The sequence below is a fragment of the Balaenoptera physalus genome, assembly GCF_965194825.1.
Source record: "Balaenoptera physalus genome assembly, chromosome: 6".
NCBI lineage: Eukaryota > Metazoa > Chordata > Mammalia > Artiodactyla > Balaenopteridae > Balaenoptera > Balaenoptera physalus.
Window position 1 is genome coordinate 138,345,844 of NC_138885.1, and position 6,331 is coordinate 138,352,174.

General features: G+C 44.9%; 2 protein-coding genes across 9 annotated transcripts in view; one reads left to right on the forward strand and one right to left on the reverse strand.

Moving 5' to 3' along the window:
• SNED1 (sushi, nidogen and EGF like domains 1) overlaps nucleotides 1-6,331 on the forward strand; it is a 142,043-nt gene that overhangs the window by 133,736 nt on the left and 1,976 nt on the right. The gene's annotated exons all lie outside the window — the stretch shown is intronic.
• The window catches only part of PASK (PAS domain containing serine/threonine kinase), a 42,219-nt gene that overhangs the window by 33,942 nt on the left and 1,946 nt on the right, over nucleotides 1-6,331 (reverse strand). For 4 of the 8 annotated variants that reach the window (XM_082466019.1, XM_082466014.1, XM_082466020.1 and 1 more), the window contains exon 1: nucleotides 5,458-5,550. The exons of 1 other annotated variant lie outside the window; for it this stretch is intronic. The gene's annotated coding sequence lies outside the window, so the exon portion shown is untranslated. 3 more of the 8 variants (XM_082466015.1, XM_082466017.1, XM_082466018.1) reach the window with 3 other exon arrangements.

Sequence of the window (6,331 nt, forward strand, 5' to 3'; positions counted from 1 at the left end):
GCAAATGGAAATAAAAGAAAGCTAGGGTAGAAATACTTATATCAGATAAAATAAACTTTAAAACAAAGACTGTAACAAGAGGCAAAGAAGGGCATTACAAAATGATAAAGTGACTCAATCCAACAGGAAGATATAACACTTGTAAATATATATACACCCAACATAGGAGCACCTAAATACATAAAGCAAATATTAACAGACGTAAAGGGAGATAAATAGGTGGTAACATAATAACAGTAGAGGACTTTAACACCCCAGTCACATCAATGGACAGATCATCCAGACAGAAAATCAATAAGAAAACACTGGCCTTAAATGACACATCAGATCAGACTGACTTTAAATAGATATATAGAGAACACTTCATCCAAAAACAGCATAATACACATTCTTTTGAAGTGCACATGGAACATTCTCCAGGATAGATCACATGAAAGGCCACAAACACACCTCAGTAAATTTAAGAAGACTGAAATCATATCAAGCATCTTTTCTGAGCACAACATCATGAAATGAAAAATGAATTACAAGAAAAAAAATGGAAAAACACAAACATGTGGAGGCTAAACAGGCTACTTAACAACCAATGGATCAATAAAGAAATCAAAGAGGAAAGGAAAGAAAAAAAAAAAACCAACCTCAAGACAAATGAAAACAGAAACACAATGAGCCAAAATCTATGGGACACAGCAAAAGCAGTTCCAAGAGGGAAGATTATAGCAATTCAGGTTTACCTCAACAAACAAGAAAAATCTTAAATAAACAATCTAACATTACACCTAAAGGAAACAGAATAAGAAGAACAAAGCCCAAAGTTAGTAGAAGGAAAGAAATAATAAAGATCAGAGTGGAAACAGAGACAAAAAATTAACAAGATCAATGAAACTAAGAGCTGGTTCTTTCAAAAGATTAAACAAAACTTATAAACCTTTAGCCAGATTCATCAAGGAAAAAAAAAAAAAGAGAGGGTACAGATAAAATCAGAAATGAAAGAGGAGTTACAACTGACACCACAGAAATACAAAGGACAATAAGAGATTACTATAAAAAGTTATACACCAACAAATTGGACAATCTAGAAGAAAGGGATAAATTCCTAGAAACATACAATGTTCCAAGTGACTGAATCAGGAAGAAACAGAAAATCTGTACAGACTGATTACTGGTAGTGAAATTGCATCAGTAATCAGAACACTCCCAACAAACAAAACTCCAGGACCAGATGGCTTCACAGGTGAATTCTACCAAGAAGAGTCAATACGTATATTCTTCAAACTATTCCAAAAAATTGAAAAGCAAGAATTACTCCCAAATTCATTCTACAAGGCCAGCATTACCCTGATACCAAAACCAGACAAAGACACTACAAAAACAACCACAGGCCAATATCCCTGACAAACACAGATGCAAAAATCCTCAACAAAATACCAGCAAACTGAATTCAACAATACACTGAAAGGATCATACACCATGAGCAGGTGAGATTTATCTCAGAGATGCAAGGGTGTTTCAGTATCTGCAGATCAATCAACATGATACACCACATTAACAAGACAAAAGATAAAAATCCTACAATCATCTTAATAGATGCAGAAAAAACATTTGACAAAATCCAATTTCCATTTATGACAATAAATTTTAACAAAGTGGGTATGCTGGGAATATACCTCAACATAATAAAGGTCATATATGACAAAAACACACCTAATGTCATACTCAATGGTGAAAAGCTGAAAGCTTTTCATCTAAGATCAGGAAGAAGATAAGGATGCCTACTCTCACCACTTTTATTCAACATAGTATTAGAAGTCCAAGCCTAAGCAATCAGACAAGAAAAAAAAAACAAAAGGTATTCAAACTGGAAAGGAAGAAGTAAAATTGTCACTATTTTCAGATGACATGACACTATATATTAAAAACCTTAAAGATCCCACCAAAAAAATATTAAAACTAACAAGTGAATTCAGTAAGGTTACAGGATACAAAATTATATATAGACATACATACATATATATATACACACACATATGATTGAATATTACTCAGCCAAAAAAAGAATGAAATCTTGCCATTTGCAACAACATGGAAGGATCTAGACGTTATTATGCTAAGCAAAATAAGTCAGAGAAAGACAAATACCATATCATTTCACTTATATGTGGCTCTAGAAAACAAAAAACAAAACAAATGTAGAAACAAAACAGAAAGACTCGTAAGTACAGAGAAAAAACCTGGTGGTGGCCACAATGGAGGTAGCTGGGGGGATTAGTGAAATAGGTGAGGGAGATTAAGAGGTACAAACTCCCAGTTATACAATAAATAAGTCACAGGGATGTAATGTAGGGAATATAGTCAACAGTGTTGTAATAATTTTGTATGATGACAGATGGTTACTAAACTTATTGTGGAGATCATTTCCTAAAGTATATAAATGTCAAACCACTATGTTGTACACCTGAAACCAATACTGTATGCCAACTACATTTCAATTTTAAAAAAGGAAAAGAAAAAGAAAAATGGGCAATAGATAGAAACAAGAATTTCACAAGAGAAAATCCTATAAACCTATGACAAGAGGCTTAACTTTATTAGCATAATCATGACAATTTTACACCTACTAAATCAGCAAAAATTAAGAATCTAAAAAGTCTAATACCAAATGTTGATAAAGATGTGGATCAACGGGAAGGCTAACAAATTAATATTATCTCTTTAGAAAACAATTTAAGTCAAACATTCTCCTTCTCTGACAGTACTTTCCACTCTTAGATTTATATTCTATAGATATTCTTACACATGGGTAGCAAGTCACACTCAAGAACATTCAAGGCTGTATGGTTCATAACAGCAAAAGAAATAAAGAAAAGAAAAAACCTAAACATTCATCAATTAGAAAATAGATTTAAAATTCTGGTATATTCATGCTATGAATTATAGCACTGAAAACAAATTCTATACACACAAGGATAAATGTTAGCAATATAAGTGAAAAAAATCAAGTTACGAAAGACTATCAGCAATAGGATTCCCCTTCTATCACACCCCCTTCATCTAAATATATTGTTTAGTGGTACACAGTTATGTGACAAACCCAAACTTCAGGCAGGAGATGTCCTATGAGGGTCCAGCAGCAAGCTGCAATGAGGGAGGGCACAATGGCACAGGGTCTCCCAGTTCCTAATTTGGGTGGTGAGTTTAAACATGTTCACTTTACTGTTTTGATTTGTGACTAATATTGCAAATGAATCAATTAGTATATACTGGAAAATTGAGATGTTTTACATGTACATGTTTATATCCCGCACAGGACCCTAAAAAGCAATAGCTGGCTATGAACCAAATGGTGAGTAGGAAGCAAGAAAGAAGCGAAATAATAAACTTATTAGAATGTGTTGCTCTCCTTCAAGTAGCAACATTTAAATGTCACAGGTTGATATTTCCTTCTTTAAGCATCTCAATGCACTAATTATTCTGCAATAACTAACAACAACATGATCATATTTCAGTTTTCCACTTCTATAACCAGCCTATAGACAAAGCCCAGAAGACTTGATTATGACTTCAGACTACACAGTAAATGCTATAAAACTTTACTTTGTAAAAGAAAGTAATAAAACTCTTCAGAATACATTGTAACTATTACAAAAGTTTACTTTGTATAATAAAACTGACAAGAAACAGGGAGAGGAAGGAAGGAAATGCGGAGAGAGGAGGAGGGAACAAAATGTTTTGTCCTTCCTGGGGGGAAGTAAATAGTGTGTAAAGTTGATAAATCAAGAAGTGGAGGCAGAAAAGACAATCCCTTTTCCCTTGGTGCCTCCTGTGCTGTTTGCAGTCTGCCGAGCCAGCTCAGCATTGCACAGCACATTCAGGCCACAGCCCCAGGCTGGCCCCTGAGAGCACAGGCCCTAGCTTCACACAGGCTTAGATTTCTTCCTTTTTTACAAGTTCAGTTTTGACTCAGGCCTAATCCAGGCCTAGGTTTTTAGAATAGGTGTTGTTTTTTTGCTGTGTGTGTGGGTTTTCTTTTTTTTGGGGGGGGGGGCTATTATTTTGTTCTGTTTTGTAGCCACTCTGAGCAGAAGATGTGGGAAGCTGGACCCAGAGAGCACCTGATGGTGCTTCAGTGCAATCCTACTCCCGTTGCTAGTTCTGATTCCAGAAGGTGTGAGTGACACTCCCCACCCCCGACCAAACAGAAGGAGAGGTTTGCAGGGAGCTTCTGGAATAGTATTCCTTGCTCTTATGGGTGAACTTCTGGAGGCAACCGACTTTCTCCCACTAGAACAAACGCTAGGAAGCAAATAGCTCCAAATGCTCCCACCACTGCTATACAGCCGAGAGCAGAACCAGCCTCGGGATGAAGCTAACACGGTGGCGAGCAGAGCTGAAAATGGCAAGATGTCATTTCGAGCCACTGGATGAACCTACCGTAAAACATGCCTTCCTCTGGACTTTAGGCTTGGGGGCCGATAACTTCACTCACCGTCAGACCCATTTTGAGACTATCTCTCTGTTTCTTGCATCAAGGCACGCTACAGAGTATCCAGGATGATGGCTGCTGCGAGGGAGGGTGTAAGCAAAGGGCGCCTCTCAGACCTGAGAGGTCCTCAAAGGCATCCTGGAGGAGGCACCAGCAGGGCTGAGCCCAGCAAAGTAGAGTGAAGAAGCCTCCCAGGCAGGACCACAGTAAGGGAAAGATTCCCACAGAGCCCTTGGGGAGGCGTTCAGCGCACAGGAGAGTCGGTGGAGATGGGCCTGGAGAAGCTGGTTGGGATTCCCAGGGCCTCCTATGCCGGCCCAAGCAGTACGGATCTTATTTAGAGGTCTATGCTTGGAAGTAACCTGACCAGTGGGGGAGGAGGGGGGAGTTACAGTCATCCAGGCAAAAAATTATGAGGTCTTAACTTAAAGCAACAGCAGAAAGACGGAGAGGGGAAGCCACAAGAGAAATTAGACATAGAATTGATATAGGTTTACTGGGCGAGATGTGGAAGGTAAGGGGATAAAAGTCATCAAGACCGCATCCCAAGGCCACGGCCCTTGTCTAGGAAAAGAAACACTGGTGAGGAGGTTAAAGATAAAGCCCAGGTGTGTAGTGGGGACGTCGGGAAGCATGGACATGGCGCTACAGCCCATGGCTCGCCCCACAAACGTCTACTGAGAAGCTCCTACGTGCCGGGCGCCGTGAGCCGAGAGCGAGACGCGGTCTCCCTCCTCCTGGGCCCCTTCCAGTAGGGGGACAAGGCGCACACAGTCCCTCTAGGGGCGAGGACGGAGCGCCAGGTGGGGCCAGGCCGAGGCCAAGACCCCGAGGCGCGCGGAGAGACGCGCGAGGGCGCGGCCAGGGGCAAACGGCCGCAGGGCGGCAAGCGGACCACCAGCCGGCCGGGCCGCACGGAGGGAACGCGGGCGGCGCGGGGGCGCGGGCCGGCTCCCCCTGTGCAGGTAGCTCACCTGAGGCCGCAGAGAGTCACGCGCCGAGCTCCCATCACCCGCCGGGAGGGAGCCCATCCGCGCCTCTAGCCCCACCGACCAATGGCAGAGTGACCGGCGCCGATTGACAGTACCCACGGGCCAACCGCTGGCGCCTGTGGGCGGGGACGCAGCGAGCCCGGGAGGAGACGCCCGCGCTAACGGTTGCTAGGGACGCACCGGAGTCCGTCTACGGCGCCTCGGAAGAGCCAAAAGAGACAGGGTCTCCACCAGCACGGTCCGCGGACGCCGTTTCCTCTGGTCTCAGGAAGGGTGAGCAGCGCGGAGCTCGCCCCTCGGAGACCTCGACCTGAAGGCGGGGAGCGCAGGACGGCTCCCTCACGGCCCACGATGCCCGCGGGGCCGGGGGCCGACGGAGGCTGCGGCGCCCTCAGTGGCCGGGTCGGCGTCCCGGGCCCCGACCGGCTCTCCCGGCACCTCGGGCGGACCCGCTAGCGGACAGGCCCCGGGCCCGGAACGAGCGCGGGCGCCCTGCGCTGAGCGTTGACTGGAAGTGGCCCCTTCACACGGGCTCAGTCCGCGCGGCGACGCCGGGACAATGTCGCCACATTGTGCAGACGCTGAGGCCCGGAGGGGCCGGGGATGCGTTCGATTGGCCCGCACTTTGCAGCCCCACGCAGGGACCCGCCCCGCCGTGTCCGGCCACCAGCCCACGAGCCCAGAGCGGCTCCCAGACTCCTCTCCGCCCGCCTGCAGGCTCGGCTCCGTGCGTGCGGCCCCGACTATCCCTGCCCTCATCCCGCTCCCCGCCTCCAAAGCCTCCCGTGCGCTAATTACCTGTCCGCCGGGTGGTGTGGCTGGCGGCGCGGGATCTGAGGGGGCGGTGCGGCCTCGC